This window comes from Dioscorea cayenensis, unplaced genomic scaffold (genome assembly GCF_009730915.1).
Source record: "Dioscorea cayenensis subsp. rotundata cultivar TDr96_F1 unplaced genomic scaffold, TDr96_F1_v2_PseudoChromosome.rev07_lg8_w22 25.fasta BLBR01000334.1, whole genome shotgun sequence".
In the NCBI taxonomy this organism is placed as follows: Eukaryota; Viridiplantae; Streptophyta; class Magnoliopsida; order Dioscoreales; family Dioscoreaceae; genus Dioscorea; species Dioscorea cayenensis.
The window spans coordinates 1-22,822 of NW_024086725.1; the positions used below are offsets into that span (position 1 = coordinate 1).

A 22,822-nucleotide genomic window follows, 5' to 3' on the forward strand; every position below is an offset into this window, starting at 1 on the left:
AACAATAGTCTCAATTGAAGATGCTCATGTTAAGTCTTTCTGGGTGACCCATCCAAAGAATTCCTCCCGGGCTTTGAGCAGAGGCAGTGTGGAAGTAAAAAAAGATCATTCTCATTCCTAACTCGACTACACAGCGAGAAAACCACAAGCAGTGATCAATAAGACACGTCATTCTATATCTGCTATGGAACCCATTGCACTTCTGCCCTGTCTTCAGACTTCCCAACTGGTTTTCTTCCGCTCATCATTTTACCTATCCTTGAAGATGAATGAAAAACGAAAGTTTAGGGTTTAAGTTACTGTCTACTTCATTACCAGCTCTAGACACAAACCTCGGACCTATCGAATAGATAGATTTCCATTAGACTTTTTATTTGATGTGCTCAAGAGTCCTATTGAAATAATGTTGGTGTTTAGTCTCATCTGGCAAAAGGTATGCTAGCCGAGCAACTTCTAACCTATTAGCATGCGTGATTGAAAGCCTTTGTGGTAGAGATGAAGAGCCCACCTACCCATTTAGGTTCAGTAGTTTGATTAAGATGTTTCACCTTTAGGTGTCCACGGCTCAGTGGAGTTATATAAGAGGTTTGAAAAGAAAGATCCTCATTCTCCGTAGTTGTGTGACAGTTTTTTCTCCCACTCATCTATGGCTAGATACAAGAACCTTCTTAAGAGCGAGGAGCTTCTTAAGGTTTTATGATTTTCCTTTACATTATTTCATTTAATTTTTATTTTTATTTTGTTATCTAGTTTATGATGTTTGTTTCAGTATATGTTGGAGACAAGTGTATATCCAATGGAGCATGAACAACTGAAGGAGTTGAGAGAGGTAACAATGAAAGATATAAGGTAAAATTTCCCTCTTCCCTCTCTCCCCCTCTATATATTTCTAGAGATTTTGTAGACGATTTCTTTCTTTCTTTCAATTTCAGTATAAACACCATAGTCTTTATTATCTATATATCATACGAGAATGGGATGATGACATGTTAAGTTACTTTTAACATTATGAATTAACGAAGGATTTATATTACTTATTAATTTCTGTAATCGCAATAAAAATAAATAAATTTCTTGAAGAACATGGACAAACTACTTTGAGGTAAAAAATATCAGACTATGGACCTTTGTTAAAGAAAGGAACTAGAATCATAGTTAATGTTGTTAACATAATGCATTCCAAGTTAATAATTTCATGTCTGGTTCAATGAAATAGGGGAGATATGAGTGTGCCTGCAGAGGAAGGGCAACTTTTATCAGTTATTTTGAAGCTAATGAATGCTAAGAAGACTATAGAGATTGGAGTTTTCACTGGCTATTCGCTTCTCACTACTGCGTTGGCATTGCCGAAGGATGGGAAGGTTGCATTAATCCTATCTTATTTCATCATCTTATTTTTAAATTTAATGAAGGATAAATTTGAATATGCATGTGTTTTAATTTTTTATTTAATTCATTCTTGTTTTTAGATAATAACTATCGATATGGATAGATCATCTTTTGAAATATATAGGTCTCCCTTTTATTCGAAAAGCTGGAGTGGAAGAAAAAATCAACTTTATTGAGTCCGAAGCAATTCCTATCCTTGATAAAATGATTGAAGAGGTAAAATCTCTAGATTTTTAATTCTATAAATGTTACTATTTTATCCTGAGTTTCAAGAAATCTTCAAGTTTTATTTATCTTTAAAAGATAAAGAAAAGGTCTTACTCAACCTCCGTAATTGTAGTTCTATTAAGATTTTAACAAATGTTGTTATCTTTTGGGTTTAAAATTCCCAAATAACAACATTACCCCTTAAAACGAAACGTTCTTCAAAATAAATTTCGAATTACCTCTTAATACAAAAAAAAAAAAAATCATACAATAGTTACATTATTTTAATTAATTGAATTTTTTTATATAATAATAGTTTTGATTGAAGAGGTGTTTTCCAGGAAAAATAAAATATTTTGATTTTCTAATGAGGAAAATTAATTTATATTATTAGTCATAGCCTTTTATTCAAAACTCCTATAAAAACATGAACTTTTTAAATAAAATAATTTTTTTTATAGGCAAAAGATGGAGAAGAGAAATTATACGATTTTGCATTCGTGGATGCTGACAAAACAAACTATGGAGAGTATCATGAAAGATTGATGAAGTTGGTGAAAATAGGAGGGACCATTATCTATGACAACACACTCTGGTCTGGTACCGTGGTAGAGCCTCTAGATTTTTCATTCCTTGAGAAGACTGATCTTGAGATAAGAAATTTCATAGTGAAGTTCAATGAATTCCTAGCAGCTGATTCTAGAGTTGAAATTTGTCAAGTTTGCATTGGAGATGGACTCACCATTTGCATGCGCATCCTTTGAAACACGATACCATTTTCCTCTTTTGTTCCCAATGAAAGCTTTTATTTAAAAAGCATAGTTTTACAAATAAGATTTTTTAAATATGGAATAAATCCCTTTGTTTTCCATTTTTGTATTTTTCTATGCATCTAAGTTATATTGATCAATTTGCTTTGATTAATCAATTAAGCTCATGTCATGTTGTCATTCATATCATCCATTATCGGATTCATATCATAACTACGAGACTCATTTACAAATTTAGATAAAAATAATAATAACAAAAAAGTTGGATGATAAACACAAAGTGATTACTGCAGATATTGGAATTGTTAAAAAATTTATATATTTATATATATATATATCAAAGTGATATTGTAACAGTTTTATCACTACAACAAAATTGATGATTAGTGACAATTTTAATTTTGACATATTGGTTTTTTGTCACAAAAAAATATATAATGTGACGAAATCATTATTTAGTCACTCATTTTACTTGTTTGATACTTTTATGTGACAATACTTTAAATTGTCACATGATATTGTCACAAAAGGATTAGCTCCAAATGCACTCGTACTTTTAGTGACGGTTTAAATATTAAGTGACAAATATAGTACGCTCATTAATATAATATTTTTTCGCGACAAATTTTAAAATTTGTTGTTTTTAAACTAAATTTAAATAATGTTACTAATATTAACATATATTATCAACGACAATTTGAATTTTTATGTACCTTAATTTATTTTTTTGTGACACATAGGTTTGTCACCAAAAATATAAGTAATAATGATATTATAATATTGTTACAAATAAATATCGCATTACTTGATGATATTGAATAATGTCACTATTTGTTACTAAATTTAATGACACTAATTATCTCTCACTAATAATTTTTTTCGTAGTCAAATGCTAAATACCATTGAAAGATAAAATGCTAAATGACGTAAACATTCTTATATGCTTTACAATTAATTTAGGAGAAAAATATAACAAAATTATTTATATAAATTGACATAGATATGAGTAAGGACATAACAATAATTTTTTTAGGTGGGTCACGCAAAACGTTAATAAACCAAACAACAATTTTTTTTTATAAATATTTTTATAAAATATAATTTTCAATATCATGCTTACCAATTTTTCGAATATAAAAGCAAATAAAAGACTTTTCCAAATATTTTTCTAAAATCATATATTTTTATACAATATAAATAGCTTTTGCAAGTAAAAAAACTTGAGAAAGCAAAACAATATATTTTTTGCAAAAGAATATAAATTTTTTCATGTTATATAAACCAATTTAATACCTAGGGGCAAGGGGATAAAAAAAAATTTTTTTTGCAAATATTTTTCCTAAAAATATAATTTTTTAAAACTATATTTATCAATTTCTACATTGTTTATTTTCAAAAAAAATTGTGAAGATAGGGTTGTAGCATCCCCATATTCGTTTAATTTCATATTGATTTAGTTTTAAATTATTTTTATTCAAATAACTCTATTTATCTCTTTTTTTGAATTTTTATATTTTAAAGATTTTTATTAGAGATATTTTTATATTAACACCTTCATATATATTATAATTTATTTTTATTAATAAGGACTAAAATTATAAAAAGACCTTTATATTATTGAAGTAATTTTTATATAGATATTAAAGAAGTTTTTTTATAACTACAAGTATTAATTTAAAATTCAAAAATTCATTGGTTTGAATTTGTTATAAGCTTTTTTTAAAAAATTATTTCGAAATATATTTAAACGATAATTTAAAATTCAAGTTTCATTGGTTTAAATTTGTTAATAATTTTTTAAAAAAATTATTGCGAATTTAATTAAAAACATATAAAAATATGTTAGTTTTTATATAGAATTTGAAAAGATTTTCATTCAATAAAAAGATATATCCTATAAAATTTTTAAATAATTTTAATTTATCTAAATTTAGTTTAAATTTGTTAATAATTTTTTAAAAAAAATTATTTTGAATTTAATTAAAAAATATAAAAATATGTTAGTTTTAATATAGACTATGAATAGATTTTCATTCAATAAAAAGATATATCCTATAAAAATTTTTGAATAATTTTAATTTATCTAAATTTAGTTTAAAGTTTATAAAAATTTAAAAACAAAATTCTATATTTAAAAACAAAATTCTATATAAATCTCTATCTCAATTTCTATTCTTTCTCAATCTTTCTTTCTCTCTCATCATTACTAAGGTACATTATATTTCTCTTTCTAAACGTCTATACTACCGTCTATTTTTTATTTTATTGTTGCCTCCATCTTAAGGCACACTTCCACTTTTTTTAAGTTCTTGATTTTATAATGCTTGTGTAAGTTCCTACTTCATCAAAGATCTCATGAATCTTTTTAGTATTTGCATTAGTGTTCCAATGCAATTAGTTCATAAATTTTTTATAATTGCTTGATTCGCTTCTAATTTTATGGGTTTTGTAGTGATAATGGTTCCGTTGGAGAAGGGAATATTTGAATGGGAAAGAGATTGACATCGGCTACAATCATTAGATTAAAGTTTTCTTTCCAAAGGGTTGCTAACAATATTGATTCTTGTGTTTTTTGATTAATTTATGTATTTTTTAATTATCATTATTTTATAATGGAATTATTGTTATAATTTCTATAGTTGTTTGATTAGCACTTTGAATTGTTAAAGTTTGTCATTAATCAATTAATTTTTGTTATGACTATCTATTGTGCTTTTTATTAATTTTTTGGATGCATATTAGTATATATGTATATGTATATATAATTATATTTTGAACTTTACTTTTGTTAATTTACTCTTCTTATAAATTAATATTTATTATTTTAAAAATATTTATTTCAGGTTTTAATGAGGCAAGCTCTACATCAACAAAACACCATAAACACGAACGCCACAAGAGTTGCATGAAGAATAGTTATCTATTTTGATATGATTTACTTAAGATTATAAGTTTTTAATGTTATTGAAATTTTACAAAATTGAAATTTGTTAATCCATAAGGTTAACTATAAATTATGATAATTGTGTTATTTTTCTTTTTGCAATAATATTGATTTAATTTTATTTATGATATATTATCAAAAATTAAATTTTTGATAATTTATATAATTTATTAAAAATATTCACTAAAATATATCACAAATTACAAATACATCATAAAAACATGATTGATTGTGACATTATAAAAATATTACAAACTATATAATATTTAATTAATTGTGATATTACAAAAAAATTAATTTATGGCATATTTTTATTAGTGACGCATTTTCATCATCACGAAAATAGACTTTTGTCACTAAATATTATAATTTTTTAACAATATATAGTGATGTTAACCATTTTCTATGACGCTATTCTATTTGAAATGGTGACAAATATTTTTATTATTTATTATTTGAAAATCAATGGAATGTCACAAATGATAAAACTTTACCTTATATTTAGTGACAATTCATAACATTTTATGACAGTTTGACACAACATTTAGTGATAAAAATGCATGTCATTAATGATTATAAAATAGGTAAAATATGATAATTTCGTCACATAAAAGGTATCATTATGTGACGAACATGTAATCGTCACATTAACCCTTTAGCGACGGAGCAAAGGCGACAAAATGTGGTAACGGCAACAAAGCGTCACAAAAAAATTTTAGTGACAAAAATATATTATTTTATGACATTATCACATATGTCAATAATTGAAAATTTTGTTGTAGTGTATATGTTGCAAAGAATAATGTTTATTTTTGGTATTTTATAAATTTATATTAGGTAGCGTTTGGTTAGATGTAGTTGAAAATGCAGTAGATTTTCAATCACAGTGTAGTTGTAAATTCTGGAGTTGAAAATGCAGGAGAGTCAAATTTTGTTGTTTGGTTGACTGTAATTGAAAATGCTGGATTTCAAAATTTTGTGTTTGTTTGGGAGGATTTGTAAATCTCGATTTTGAAAACATGTGTTTGGTTGGATGTATTTGTAGGATATAAACACCCTTGCTAAGGATACTCCACCTTGGTCATTATTACATTTAATTAATTATAGATACACAATTAATTGTTATTAATAGTAACCAAAATAATTATGCATATAATTGCTTAATTTAATATAAATTTATGTCTTCATTACAAATTATTGTTATTTTTTATAATTATAAAAAATATATTACACTATTTATAATTTTTTTATATTGATAAAAATATAATAGTAACCATTTATTATTAAGATAAAATAATATCATGATTTTATTTTTATTTTATTTATATATTAATTTATTAGAAAGTCTCACGTGACTTTCTATGGAAATCCCAAATGCGGGAGATTAAACTACGGCAAGTAGTTTGAAAACCAACCAAATCCATCTACACTGCATTTCTAACTACTTTCAAATTCTCAAATCCAACCAAACAAACATCACATTTTGAAGTTTTTTGTAATTACAATTATATGTAGTTTTATATTCTGTCAAACAAACACACTCTTAAATTAGTCAACCAGACTATTGAGAAGTGAAATGTCAGGGTATGAGATGTACAAAGGAAATTACAAATTTTAAAAAGTAAATAAACAACTAAGGTTTTCTCTATGTTATCTAGATATGTTTTTTCTTTTATAACAACTAAATATATTAGAATTAAATTCGATTTTTCACTTAAAATATAATATGATATAATTTACACGATAACACATAGTTAACAAGAATAATATATGGCTATATTGGCATGTACACAATTAAATACAAATGCACAATAAACACAGAAAATAAGATTGCACATAAAAACACAAATATAAATTATATATAATATAAAAGTATTAAAAATTATTATTCCATATATAATTGGTCCAGCGATAAAAATAAAATAAAATACATTGAACAAACATATAAAAAAAAAACTACATCTCATATATAAAAACTCTTGCGTAGGTTGTTTGTTTTAACGAGGAGCCAAGATCCAAAAAAGATAAAAACTATAACTACACATTAGCTCTTCCATTGAGACAAAATAAAAAAAAAAATAAACATAACTACATCCATCTATCTAACCACAACCTACCCGAAGAGCTAGTAAGCCAACACTATACTTCAAAATATAATCTCTTTGATCTATCTATATACATCTTCTACATAATGCTGTAAATACAAAATATTTCTAACCCTCCAAATTATATATACAATTACAAATAAAGTTGTTCTTCTAATTCTTGATAGTAATGATTTTCCACCGGCCTTTATTTGAAACCAACTAATCTCTCTTCTATAATTCAAAGGCTCTCTATACAAATGGATAGCATTCAACCATTTCTTCCACAATTCCATAGGAAAATTGCAGCTGAAAACAAATGATCACACTTGCATAGGATAAAAACATCAAAGGTAATCACATTCCATTTAAACTTTGTATCTCTAGTTAGTGATCGATTATGAAATGGTAGCTTGAAAATAGAAGAAAGAAGAATGTCTAGAAATATGACCATGCTACCATATCAGATTAGCCGAACAAATTTTTTTGCTTTTATTGCAACAAAGATCCCCGGGTTCTAGAAATACTAAATTTCTCCACTCTTCCCAAGTTTCCCATGAATACTATCACCACTACTCTCATCCAGGACAAAATTGTTGGCAACATAATCCCATACCCTTCTCTAACCAAATCCCAAATATGTCTACTAAGGACAACTTAATCCCAAACATGAATTGGTTTTAGTCCCAAATCTCCCCTAAATTTGCTTCGACATATAGTTTCCCAATTGACTAATCCATCTCCGCATTTATCATGTGAACCATATCATTAAAAAACTCTACATATTCTCTCAATTTTAGCAACTATAGCTTTAGTGAGTAGGAACAAGGATCTCCAATAAGTGTGCATGCTAAGGGGTATAGTATTGATAAGCTACAACTTCCCCTCATATGATAAGGTCTTTGTTGTCCAATACAGGATTCTAACCAAGGTTATGTTAATCAGATCTTAGAAATGAGTTTTGTATAGTTTTTGTTAGTGCAAAAACACTTTAATTGGCATGATTTGACACCAAGTCAAGGTGACGTGGCAATGATTGTGACATGGCATAGATGTTGACATGTAAAGCATGGTGATGTGGCAAGGAGTCTTGATTGGAGGTAAATATCTTGGGAGATCTTGGTGGAGCTATTTTCAGTAGGTGTTACTACTTTCAGGCAAGATCATATCAAGACCATAATTAGAAAGATTTGATTAAAGACTAAATATGGATGGAACTTAATTGAAGAAATACTTAGCAATGGTATGATGGAAGGCCATTGAATGTATGATTTAAAGAACCTTAATAAGTATAATTGAAGATTACTAAATGTATGTTTGGAGACATGCCTATTGTTGATATGATTGGCATGATTAATTGAAGACTTATTCTTGGGAAGATTTGAAGGCCAAACTTGGGTGAATTGAAGATCAAGTTTGGATAGTTTTATGAAAACACACAAAATCATGCACCTTTTGCGAGGGGATTGAGTGGTGAGGAACTGAGGAGGTAGGCTAGTTGCTGGTAGTCAGGATCAGGAGATCTGGCTACATTGACTCGGACTAAGTATGACCGAAAGGTTGATGGGTCTTGAAGTCGCTTCGCAATGGAACTAGGACCTAGTCAAGTTAACAGTTAGGGCCATGTTACAAGTTTAGTTACAACAGGAGTTGCAACAGCTAATTTTGGAAGGTTTTAAAGTTAGTAGCCCAGAGATTCTAAAAGAGGTATAGGCTATATTTGGGATGTTGAGGCTTCTATATAAGCTACTTTGCTATGAGATTATGGTGTACAACTAGAGCTAGAGAGAGTGTGTGCACTAGACAATCTAGAGAAGATAGCTATCTTTATTTGTGAAGGTGAGTTACCAATTTCGTGCGTCTCCTTTTTGTTTGGCTTATATGAGATTTCTATGAGTGTTTGAGTGTTCTCTAAACTCACAAACCACACCGGCGGAACTAACAGTTTTAGTAGAGATCAAAGGAAGCCCCAAGTGCTTAATAGGCCTAAAAAGTTTTAGTAAAAACTATATGAAATCATATGTCTAAGCTTAGCTTTTAGCTACTGTTTTAGTAAAAGTTGGCACCACTTACGAAAGGTAATGCCTTTATATTATCACTAATATACTTTAATAAGGTCTCATAAAGGCTCTTCTTCAGTGACACCTTTTTTTCTTTATATGGAAGCTACTCAAACTTATTAAGGATGAAGTGTTTCTATTTATATTCATATGTTCTTCTTCTTTCTGATTCCTCATAGATGCTCAATTACAGTCGGTTACTGGTCAATATCAGAACTCCAGATGCTCGGAGTATAGGTTAACAACTGATCTCACTCTGATTACTCTTGTTTTCCCTAGTTTCTCGAAATTAGCTTGGGCTAAGGTTCAGAGGCACAGTCTGAGGGTTGATCACTGCAGAATAGAATATAATCTCCAGGTCCCATTCAATGCAACTAGTTTGGTCGTTGTGGAGATTCATGAAGAGCGGGTGGATAAAGGGTATACTTTGCAGGCAGAGTACTACTTCCCTATAGCCTGTCAGATTGATCTTAATTATTATTTGAACTCTTATTTCTCCGTTCATAATCCTATACCCTAGAAAGCTTTCTATTACATTGTTGATTCAAATGTCAAGGTAGGATCACATTTCACTAAATTCAAGGGATTATTAAAGCCAACGGCAGCACGGAAATAAAATAATATCATATATCGGGGTCCATCCGTGAAGATTTATTCTCCATCTTTCAGCATGTATGATGTGGATTTTAAACATGTTGGTAAGGCCCCTATTTCAAGAGTTGTTTGTCGGAGTACATCGAATCTTCAAACTTATGATGGTTTCTTGCTATTACTCGAGGTATCATACTGTGATAAGGCCTCAACAATGGTTCTGGAAAATGGCTTGTCAGGGATTGGGCCCAAGGTGACAGAAGTAGTTGATATTGGGCCGTCTATTTCGGAAGTGGGCTGCTCCAGTTCTTCCACTAGACGTGCTAGTATTTCAATGGGTCCAAAAGAACTTGGTGTTATTATTAAAAAATCAATTTCTGAGGCCATGACAGTACTGCATAGTGGAAGTACCTTACAGCTTCATTCAAAACATTTATGATGTATTTTACAATTTATATATATTTTGTATTTTGCTATGTTTCTATATCTATGTATTTTCATCGGTTTGTATAACTATGTATCGCGCAGCGTGACCATTCTAGAATAAATATATGTTTTCTATATGCGGTGATTATGCATGTATTTATACTCTTCTTTATTATTTGTCTACATATAATCGTCAGAGGACATTTTACTAAATACCAGACTTAAATGTTTAATTTATTTAATAATTTCTCCGTTACATGAATCCAAGACGGATAATCATCCCTAATTCAATACAACTCTTTCTAGTGCTATCCCATGTTATATACAATAGTAATGCATTTTTATCGTGTTTGAATATTTGCCGGATTATTCAACATCTTCATCTCAGAATGAACTCCACACAGAATAGCAGGTTGACATTTTGACGTATTTCTTCATATCTTCTATATACATCGATCCAACTTCATCGTTAATGATAATTTTCTTTTTCATCAACATAACGTAGTGAGATCGTAGTTCAGTCTTAATTATTTCGTCTGCTTTGTACGTTGAGTAGCCTTGAAATACTCAGGTGAATTCTGGTAGGCTCTTTGGTTCTATATGTGGCTCCTACCCTGCACAACAAATAGTGCTATTGCTCCTTACATAGTCATCATTGGTTTAACGTCTTCGGTCATCGTTTCCAATTCTGGCAGATTCAACACTTTGACTGAGCCTGTTAGGTAGAGTGATTTTAAAAGTATATTGCTTCTATCTCGGTCATTGTCCCCTGTTCCGGCGGAGGGTAATGTTATGTACATTGATGCCATCATACCTGCCAACATGGTGTTTGAGCCACATTTTGTTTTTTCGCTGACGTATTTTGTTTTCCTTTTCGCCTTTTGCACCTTTCGATAGTTGCTTCGTTTACTCCATCTGTAATCCGTCGGTTGTAGTAGGTTCCATACTTATTGTTATAACTGTACCGACTCCTATAATTATTAGTGGTGTTTATATACACCATTGTATACATACTTGTGTGTCGGAGTTCTACATTTTATATATGTCACATGTATACTGTTATTTATTGTCTCTTGGAAGCTATCGGCCTTTATTATTTTTAAATGCTAGTCGCGATTACTAGTCATCGATCCGGGAGAGCGGGACCGAGGACGGGGATGCATCCACATGGATGGTGATGGAATGAGGACGTTGGTTCTCGTGGATCAGGGTGGGAGACAACAGGCAGATAGGAGGACGGCTGCAGGGACGGGAGGGACCCATGGTGCACCACTCCACCTCGGGCACTGGATGGCTGCCCCCGGGCCCACCGCCACATGGCCCAATTAGCAGCCACCATTCAAATAAAAGGTTGTGCCATCTGTAGAGAGCCCGAGGTGGAGTGTTGCGTCGTGGGTCCCTCCCGTCCCTACAGCAGTCCTCCTGTCCGCCCGCTATCTCCCACCCGAATCCACGCGAACCGAAGTCCTCATTCCATCACCGTCCACGTGGCCGCATCCCCAGCTTCAGTTAAGGTCTCCTGGATTTGTGACCAGTAATGGTGCTTAACCCATAAAAGAAAAACAACCGAAGGCAAACAACAAAAACAACCTACAAAAAGTAAAACAACCTATAAAGCCTATAAGGAATCAAAAATAATATAAATATAATACCTGGTTAAGAAATAAAAACGAATTAGTACATGTTATGTTATAATGTAAAACAATAGCTAGGGAAATAGGTATGATTAACAATTATGCACTACATATGCAATCCATGACTAACCGGTTTGAATTTGAAAATAATCTAAAAGAAACTACAACAAATACAATTGAAACAATACAATCCAAAAGAAGCATAAGAAAACAAATATGTAGTACATGTAAATACATACAGTTATTCATTACAATGTATCTCTACAGAAATAAGACATTGATCTTTACATTAAATAAATACTTGTAACGGAACAATATAATAAATCATCAATGTATAAAAAATTAATTAAGATTTATCCATAATGAATAGACAGAAGAAACTAAATACAACACAGATTAAACATATATATTAATAAACATTGTATTGTACATTAAAATCTGTCTCCACGTCGAGTACATGTTGTTCCAATATGCTAACAAAGCTAGACACAGCGCGTATTACATTGTTAACGGAAATTACACCAAGATTACCAATACATGATTACGAAATACATGTACAAAACCAAAACCACTCGGAAGTAGGGTAGTAAAAAAAGGGAAAGTTAACCAGCACTTGTGGATCAGAATAGTTCTCCTCAAATTATAGTTGAATCTTATCTGAATGACGACAATATTTTACGGTCTACTAATAAGTGCTTGAGTAGACATATTTTTATATATGTTTTACATGCATATATTGAGCATCATTTTTATTATGATTTATGTCTCATATTGTGTATTTGGTGTTCTTTTATGCATATAGGTTGTGAATGCCTTGAAGAGTAAAAAAGAAGCAAAGATAGGCTATAAAGACACAATGTTGGGAGTTCTTGTTCAATTCAAAGACCAAGACACGAGAGGACTTTCGACGAGGGTTTTGGCGAGCACTTTGAAGGTAAGGCAGCTAGGGTTTTGGAGGAGGTCTTTGGCGATATTGGGGGACGCTCATCACCAACTTTGATCGATCTTCTCTCCGTCATAGCATAGAGGGAGCCTTCGGTGACCTAGCTTCAGAGAAGGATTCTTCAAGACGTTGGGCGACCCATCAAGGCCATCATCACGAATTTAAGGGGGTTTTACTTCATGGTTTTTATTGCTTTTCAGTGTATTAATCATTATTTTGTAACTTGCTCCATGGAGGGCTAAACTTTAGTAGGTATTTGGGCATGTGAACCCTAGGATCTATGTTTTTGTAATGATTTGCTTTCTGTTTCTATTAAATCCGAGTTGATTTGAGTTTTAATCTTGTGTTCCCATTGCTTGCTTGTTTAATTAATCCTTGTGGTTGATTGGATTCGCATGAATTGTTACTTTGATGTGAGAGAGGTCTCCATTAGAGTTAGAACTTCAAGGTTAAAGAGGGTTGAGAGGGTGAGTCATGAGATAGTGAAGTGTCCCCTTTCCCTTCCGATTGAGTGTTTCCTATCTCCGTATTCCCTAAACTCTATGCAACCATATTTGGTGTGAGGCATGAGATTGAGAGATTTCTCCACCGGGACCTTGTAGGGGGTTAGAGATCCTTCGCCGGGAATTAGGGTTGGATCTATCTTTAGGAATCGGTTTCACTCTTAGGTGTCCCTAGAGCGTATTGCGGTCATATGGGGTGTGAGGTGTTGACATTGAGTGATTTCTCCACCGGGACCTTATAGGGGACTAGTACCGGTGGTTTGGAGGCAAGGGCTGGTAGTTCTTGGATTACCTCGACTCATTAGACTCGGTTTAGAAGCATTTAGTGAATCATGAGCTTCATGTTAGATCCTAGGGGGAGCATTGTCCAGGTACCTCATCTTTATTGATTGAGATCTCCTTTACTTGTTTTCTTGCTCGTTTGCTTGCTTATTAATTCTCTTGCAATTAGTTCATTTCATCATATCCATTGATTTAGACTAGATAACTAAGAATTGGTTAATACTAATACTTCCGTTCCCTGTGGATTCGACTACCCACTCACCGGGGTAATTATTATTTCGACACTCGTGCACTTGCGGTTTACACGCATATTCGGACGTGTCAAACAAAACGACCATTGGTGATGTTCAAGCAGCCTGAAATAAAGAGGATTAACTAAATCTCAAACATATACGCCACTCTTAGCCTGTGTTGCAGTAATTAGTAGGCCGGTACGGGAATCCATTCGCCACTTAGAAGACAAAGAATAACACCGAAAAATAATAACCTATAAATGATCTAGCCCAAGCAAAAATATTAATTTCATTAAAATTAAATCTCACTATATATATATAAATGAAAAATAAATTTTATAAAACAAAAATACTTTAACTGATTCTATACCAGCTGAAGTATTACCATCATATCAATATAATTTAAGAATAAACTTAAGTTAGCATTCACCTGGTTCTGGATTTGTTTAGTACGACTTCATGTAATTGGGCCTTGATATACTTCCACTCCTATACCAGCTGAAGTATTACCATCCATAGGTGGTGTAGTTGGTATGGGCATGATGTCCTCATCATCCTTCCCTCTTGAAAAGGAGTCGTTCTGGACTCGATTAAACCAAAGAAAGGTGAAAGGTCTACAAAGTTGAAAGTAGCACTAACACCATATTCGCCTGGAAGCTCGATCTTGTACACATTGTCATTAATCTTCTTAAGCACCCGGAATGGTCCATCACCTCATGGTTGCAACTTGCACTTGCACTGCGCCGGAAAACGCTCTTTTCATAAATGTATTTTTACTAGGTCGCCCGGCTCTAACAACATCTTCTTTCTTCCTTTGTTCGCTCGCTTCTCATACTTTTAAGTAATCTTCTCAATGTTCTCCTTTGTCTTTTCATGTATTTTCTTCACAAATTCAGCATGCTTGCTTGCATCCATATTAGCCTGTTCCTACAAGGGCAAAGGTAAAAGATCGATAGGGGTAGTAGGTTTGAAACCATATACAATTTCGAATGGATAAAATTTAGTTGTTGAATGTATCGCCCTGTTATATGCGAATTCGACATGCGGTTGACACTCCTCCCACATCTTTAAATTCTTCTTTAAAATTGTTCTTAATATCACGGATAGTGTGCGGTTCACAACTTCTGTTTGCCCATCTATTTGAGGGTGGCACGTAGTGGAGAATAGCTTGGTATCATGATCTGAGACAATGGTTTGTGGCACACCATGTGGTCGCACGATTTCCTTGAAAATGAGATCAGCAACATGTGAAACATCATCGCTCTTATGATAGGGAATAAAATGAGGCATCTTGCTAAACCTATCAACTACCACAAATATAGAATCCCTTCCCCTCTTAGTCCGTGGTAATCCAAGAACAAAATCCATAGAAATATCTTCCCACGGTACACTAGGAATAGGTAGGGGAGTATATAATCCATGAGGTTTTTAACAGAACTTAGCTTTGTGGCACGTCTCGCATCGCTACATGTAGCCCTCAACGTTACGCCTCATTTTTGGCCAAAAGAAGTGGCCGGTGAGCATATTTTTCATCTTCTTGGCACCAAAGTGGCCCATCAGACTGCCTACATGAACTTCCTACAAGAGTAATAAGCAAACAGAGTAATCTGGTACACACAATTTGTTAGCTTGAAACAAGAAACCATCATGCAAGTGAAACTTTTCCCAACCTTTTCCTATACTACATTTAGAGTAGGATTCAGCAAAGTATGAATCTTTAGTATATAACTCTTTAATTCTCTCTAAACCCAAAATTTTATCATCTAGTTGGGACAGCAAAGTATGGCACCTAGACAATGCATCAACTACAAGGTTATCCTTCCTTTTCTTATAATTGACAATGTAAGGAAAAGACTCTATGAACTCACTCCATTTTGCATGTCTACGGTTTAGTTTTAATTGACCCTTAAGATGTTTCAGTGATTCATGGTCAGAATGTATTAAAACTTTTTTAGGCCAGAAGTAATGTTGCCAAGTTTCCAAAGGCCTCACAAGCGCATACAACTCCTTATAATAAACAAAATAATTAAGAGCTGGACCACTTAAATTTTCACTAAAATAAGTAATGGTCCTACCTTCTTACATAAGCACGCCACTAATTCCTACACCACTTGCATCACATTCTATTTCAAAAGTCTTACCAAAGTTTGGAAGTGCTAGTAGTGGTGCGGTTGTCAATTTGTCCTTCAATTTTTGAAATGCCTCCCCCCCCTCTCAAAATTGAATGGAACTTCTTTATGTGTCAATTCATTAGTTAGAGCGGCAATAGTGCTAAAATCCTTCATGAACCGACGGTAAAAGCCCACAAGTCCTAGGAAGCTTCTCACTTGGCTCACGTTTTGGGGTGTTGCCCATTCATGTACCGCTTTGATCTTGACTTCATCTACCTCAACATCCTGACATGAAACCACAAAGCCAAGAAACACAACTTTGTCAGTACAAAAGGTGTACTTTGCGAGGTTAGCATATAATTGTTCTTTTCTCAAAACAGCAAGTACAATACATAAATGTTCATTATGATCATCTAAAGACTTGATAAAAATTAAGATATCATCAAAGTATACCACCACAAATTTTCCAATGAAGGCTCTAAGAACATGGTTCATCAATCTTATGAAAATACTAGGTGCATTTGTTAAACCAAAAAGAATGACTATCCATTCATACAATCCAAATTTTATTTTAAATGCTATTTCCACTCATCACCCTCTTTCATTCTAATTTAGTGATAGCCACTACACAAGTCTATCTAGGAGAAGATAATAGATCCACTAAGTTCATCAAGCATATCATCAAGTCTAGGTTTGGGATGTCTATACCTCACAGTTATGTTGTTAATGGCTCTACAATCTACACACATTCTCCAAGAACCATTTTTTTCTGATGAACTAAAATAACCAGAACAAAGTCCATAGAATTGGGTTATCTCAAATCCCTTATGTCCCCCTTCCTAGGCATCATCACTAAACCCTCTTTTTCCTGGGGTTTGGTTAATTTAATCTGTGGAGTTTTATTTGGCTTTGGATACACTTGCTCACTATGATGGTGGCTCTTAATCAAGTGTTTCACACTCTCTTTCTCTCTCTTTTAGATCATCTATCAATATTTCCTCCGGAGTCATGGGAAGTAAAGAAATGTGCTCCCCTTTGTACATGAAAGTGAGTCAGTTAGCACAGTTGCTAATATGGACATCATGATCAAACAACCAAGGGTGTCCCAACAGTAATTGGCATGCTTGCATTGGGACAACATCACACTCCACCTGATTATGATACTTCCCAATGGAGAATTAAACCGTTACAATGTTTCTAACACGCAATAATCCACAATCATTGAGTCACTGCATCTTGTATGGACTAGGGTGATGCCGCTGTTTCAATCCCAATCTCTCCACCAAGTCCTAATTAGCAATGTTATTACAGCTGTCATTAATAACAATAATCATGCATACCTTGTTTTTAATGGTTCCATGAGTGTGGAAGATGTTATGCCATTGTCCCTTATCCTCTTCAATAACATTGACATTAAACACGTGGTGGGAAATAAAGCAATCTCCCTCATCAGCCTGAATGCCACAATCAACTTCATCCACTGACTCATCATTTACATCATCATCATCTTCGAGGTCGCTGTCGGACTCCCACTCACTCTATTTATTAATGAGCAAGGTCCTCCTACTAGGGCACTCGGAAGCAATGTGCCTTCTCCCTTTGCACTTGAAGTACTCTATATCGTGGCTACAAGAAGAAGCCACAGTGGATGTAGAAGAAGATGTTGTTGTCAAAGAAGTGGGGCGTCGATCACTGTGTCGAGAGCTCAGTGAAGATACTGACATAGTCGATGGGTGACCAAAGGGTGATGCAGAGGTGGCTGCAGTCAACCTAGGATTGGTGCCACCTCCTGTGGCGCAGTGAAGGCGGCGTCAAGTGGGGGCAGCAGGAAGATTAGGTATGGTGCGATCCCGACCACCATGTTGTTGTTGTTGCTCCATCTTCATTGCTTGATGTACAAGCTCCTGTAGAGCATTGTAGGGGAACATCTCCACTTGATCATCAATCTCATGGTTGAGACCACTCAAGAACCTCGACATGTTCACCTCCGCACTTTCTCGCATGTTGGTGCGGATCATCAGGACCTTCATCATCACCTTATAAAATTCACCGACAGTCCTTGTACCTTGAACAAGACATTGGAGCTTATTATATAGATCTCTTTGGAAGTGTGGTGGAACAAAGCAATGTCGCATAGCCATATTCATAGCATCCCATGTGCAAATATAGCCATTACCTGCATAGAGCATGTCTTCCTGTAACTGGTTCCATCATGTTAGTGCATAATCGATAAATTTAAGAGAGGCTAGGTTTACACTTTTCTCATCGGAAAAATCATGGATCTGGAAAATTTGATCACACCTCGCCTCTCACTCTAAGTAAACTTCGGGATCCACTTTGTCGCTGAATGGTGAAATGCTCATCTTGATCTTCGATATACTATTAGGGTCTTCTCTATCTCGGAGGCCGTGGGGGAGCCCTTCATCACCATAGTCATTGTTACTACATGGAAATTACCGCTGTCCATAACTAACATGACCGGGGTCACGATGGCCATTATGGTCATCAAGCTCACCTCGGGATGGAACACGCTCGGTGAGGGCTCGGTCAATAGTCTCACATAGGGTATCTTGCATGAACTTCTGCATCTCCTCCTGTACTGACATAATTGATAATCGTACCTTATGCTAAAAGTGGCTAATAAATGCATCATACTCTGCCCTTGTGACAGGTGCATCTGTAGCGTCGCTTGAACCAACAGGGTCATCGTCATGGCAACTAGCATCTGAACCTACCATATTAGTGGATCTGAAAAAAAAATAAGTATATATGTGGATTCAAACAAATCTTACTTCTTACTTACCAAAGTTCTTATGCCTTCTCATCGGATCACGGTTGTGCCAAGTGGTAGTTCTTCGTATGTGATTAAGAGATTGAACTTAAGAAGTCGATAGAACTTGCTTCAATTTTTAGTGGAGTTTGGTTGGCTAAAACAAGAAGGGTATAGTACTAAAATATAGTTGATGCAAAACAAGTAATAATTTGATGAAAAATAGTATCTAGATTACTGGAAACTTCAACCTGAATTTGGTTGGTAATGCCTTTCTTGACCTTTCTTTCTTTCTTTCTTTTGTTTTTTTTATTTTTTAATATGACCAGCAACTAGAGGAAAATGAACATATTATAAACTTGAAATACAATACTAAAGTAACAGTTCTAATACAAGGGCTAGGTAATATTTTTTTGTTATTTTTAGATTTGTGGAGTATGGGACTGAAAAAAAAATGAAACAACTAGGATTAAATCAAAAGTCTAATGTAGTAATAACAGATCCTACCGTGTCAATAGGGCGTATTTGTTCTATGGGAACAATTTCTACTTCATCAAGCAAGTTTGGTCCTTCATGTTCTCAAATCATATATCTTAATGAAGTACAAGATTTGAAGGCTGAGGTTCAAGGATTGAAGGAAGCTTTAACTATTGTGATTTCATTATTTCAAAAACAATTTCCTAATGAGAACATGGAGGTCCTAAATGCTACGACTCACATAGTCAATGGAGAGGTATGTGATAATATGTATATTTAGCTATATATATATTAGAGTAGGAAATTTGTTGTTAGTCTATAGTCACACTATGGATTAAATATATTTATTTTTCATTATTGGCACATATAAGTTTTTTTAATCTTTTGTTTTGATTGTTGTATATTTAATTATTTTAATTTGGTTTGTTGTAGGATTTTGATGGTATTGTTGGTAATTTTTTAATAGTCTTTGATATTTATCATTGTTTTTAAATACATTTATTTTCCCTTATTGCCATATATTAATTTTGTTCATTTTTTTGTTTTGATGGTTGTATATTTAATTATTTTATTTTGGTTTGTTGTAGGATTTTGATGGTATTGTTGGTAATTTTTTAATGGTCTTTGATATATATCATTGTTTTTAATCTTTACAAGTTATTACTAGTTTGCAAATCCTTTTAGCTATTGTGTGTAAACAATTTTAACTTCTATTTTATATAATTTTGTAGGTACCGATGCTTCTAGTGCTCAACAAACGCCGACGTGGAATAATCATTCTCATGAATCAAGTCATCAAGTAAATCCAAATGCATCAAGTAAGCTCTTATTGTCTCCAAAATGAAAAAGAAGACATGACATGTTGTATATTATTTTACTTATAGTTTTTGTATATTATTCAACTTATTATTTTAAGTTTTTATATTAGTGTTTTATTGTTACATACATCTTATTAATTGTATTTTTAAATGGTTCTTGTAGGTGATGCCGTTTTAGAAGATGACATCGGTTCTACTTGGGAAAAATTCTTGTTGCTTTTATTGGGTTGTTAGACATGAAATGAAAGTAGTTTATTTTTTGTGTTAGATTTGAAATTGAGGGAAGAACTCTTGGTTGTCAAGATTAAATGGTGGTTTTATTTTTTTGGACATATACCTTATAAATATATGTTTGTGGTGATGTAATAGTTTTTTTCTTTTTATTTTTTTAGTGGAATGTTTTTGTGTTTTTAATGCCATTGATTGTTTTAATTTATTGTAAATTAATTTAATTGTGTATGAGTTATTAAACTATTCATAATATATTTCCGGGGTAACAATAATAGTTTTATTGATGATTAATTATTAATATAAAAATTTTTTTACCGACGGTATAGTCGTTGCTAAAGCTAAACATGTCTTTTTGAATATACATCTATAGCAACGGATGTTGTAGTCATTGATAAATTAAATGGATTTATTCCAACAAATATTGTAACCGTTGGTAAAGTTCTATGCTTATGAGATTTTTATTGACGGTAAAAAATGTTGGAATATACATTTTATCATTGGTATAAGGTAAATAAATATGAGATGCTTTACCAACGGTGAGATTAATAGTTACAGTTATATTCCGTTGGTAAATCCCATGAATCTTTTCCAATAGAAGCTATAGCCGTTGCTATAGATGTATGCGCACAAGACTTTAACTAATTGTAAAAAAATTGTTAGAATAAGTGTTTTTATTGTTGGTATAGGATAAGTAATTTGACGATGCTATCTCAATAGTATAACCAATAGTTACAATCATATTCCGTTGGTAAAACTAATAAATCTATTCCAACAAATGCTATATCCGTTGGTATAGGTCTATACCTACAAGGCTTTTACCGACGGTAAAATAAGTGTTGGAATAGCTATTTTTACTGTCGGTATAGGGTTTTGGGACTTTTACCAACGGATTTTTGACTTTTACCAACATATTTTACACCGTCACTATATGGCAATTTATTTGTAGTGACCCCAACGTTCACCGACATCCAGTGACCTTGGGGTTTAGTTGTTCATGCTAAATAATACATGCTCAAAACCATAAAAATAACCAAACAAAGCAACATTATAAAACTCCCTCAAGTGATGAATGAGAAGTGATAAGCCGTGGAAAGCTTCCACCAATGGCATCAAAGAGGTGGCTTCCTTGTCCTCTACAAGCCTCTACACAAGGAGATGAGGGGAGATCTTGCCAAACCTTGATTCTCCTCTTGATTTCCACTCCAAAGATGTCTTCTTTCGGCTTCTTTTACCCCAGATCTAAGATGTGGAGTTGAGAGTTTAAAGGCAGAAGATAATGAATAGCTCAACAAAACCCTAAAACCCTCTTTTAAAGCCTTTCTCAGGCTGGCTTTACGTTCTGGTTCACTGGCGTGAAGAAGCCCATGAGAGCCTCTGGATTTTTGCTGAAATTTTCGTAAAGTGCTATAGTAATTGCTATAGTAAATGTCATTTTTGGTGTCGATTTCTTCCTCAATTGCGTCGCCAAGTTCACCTAGGCTTCTTTGAGGCCTGTAACACGAATAAAACCAATTAAACCACCAAAGGACATAGATTCATCAAAGAATACATTAATTATACATAATTTATACACATAAAATGCATACATTTAGATGTTTATCAAACATCCACACACCCAAGCTTTTGATTGCCCTTAAGTAAACAAAGATGAAGAACAGGGGCAAGAAGATAAAAGGCTAAATGTACAACCTCAAGCTCAAAATTAAAGAACTCCACAAGAACAAATGAAAAGAAATCAAAATAGTGAGTTGTTCAAAAAATAACCAAGTAAAGACAGTCTAGTTTTACCTAAAGACATGATAGGAAGTCCTATAACATTATCATTGCCTACGAACACACTTGTATCTTAATGAGTAAAAATTGTTACATTAACAAAATTGAAGTAATATTTAATATTTTATTTTGGTTTTACGTTGATATGCATCTGTGTTAGTCAATTCTAAGTTTGTCGAAGCATTTTGGTCTCGAATACTAAGTGGTTGGTCTCTGAATAACTAAAGAAATGAATTGTTCTTCTCTAATTGAGTCATGAATTCGATGATCAAGTGGCAAACAAGAGCCTCATCAGTATGTTACTGGGTTCGGAGCACCAAGTGTTGGGAAATAAAGCTAAAAGAATGGAGAGATGTGCTAGAAATCTTGTGTGATATTTATTCAATTGAATATTTCATATAATAGAAGGTTACTTAATTGATTATATAAAAGATGAAACAATAGTACAGTGTTGGGATTATGTTTCATCAATATTTTAGTTTTTATATATTTTCAAAGTTTTATATAAACAGTTAACTCATAATTATATATATATATATATATATTACATAAGACAACAAGCATCGTCAATAGAGA

General features: G+C 32.8%; 1 pseudogene; it reads left to right on the forward strand.

The window, feature by feature from the left end:
* Nucleotides 1-646: 646 nt before the first annotated feature.
* Nucleotides 647-2,384, forward strand: LOC120254073 (annotated as a pseudogene).
* Nucleotides 2,385-22,822: the final 20,438 nt, after the last annotated feature.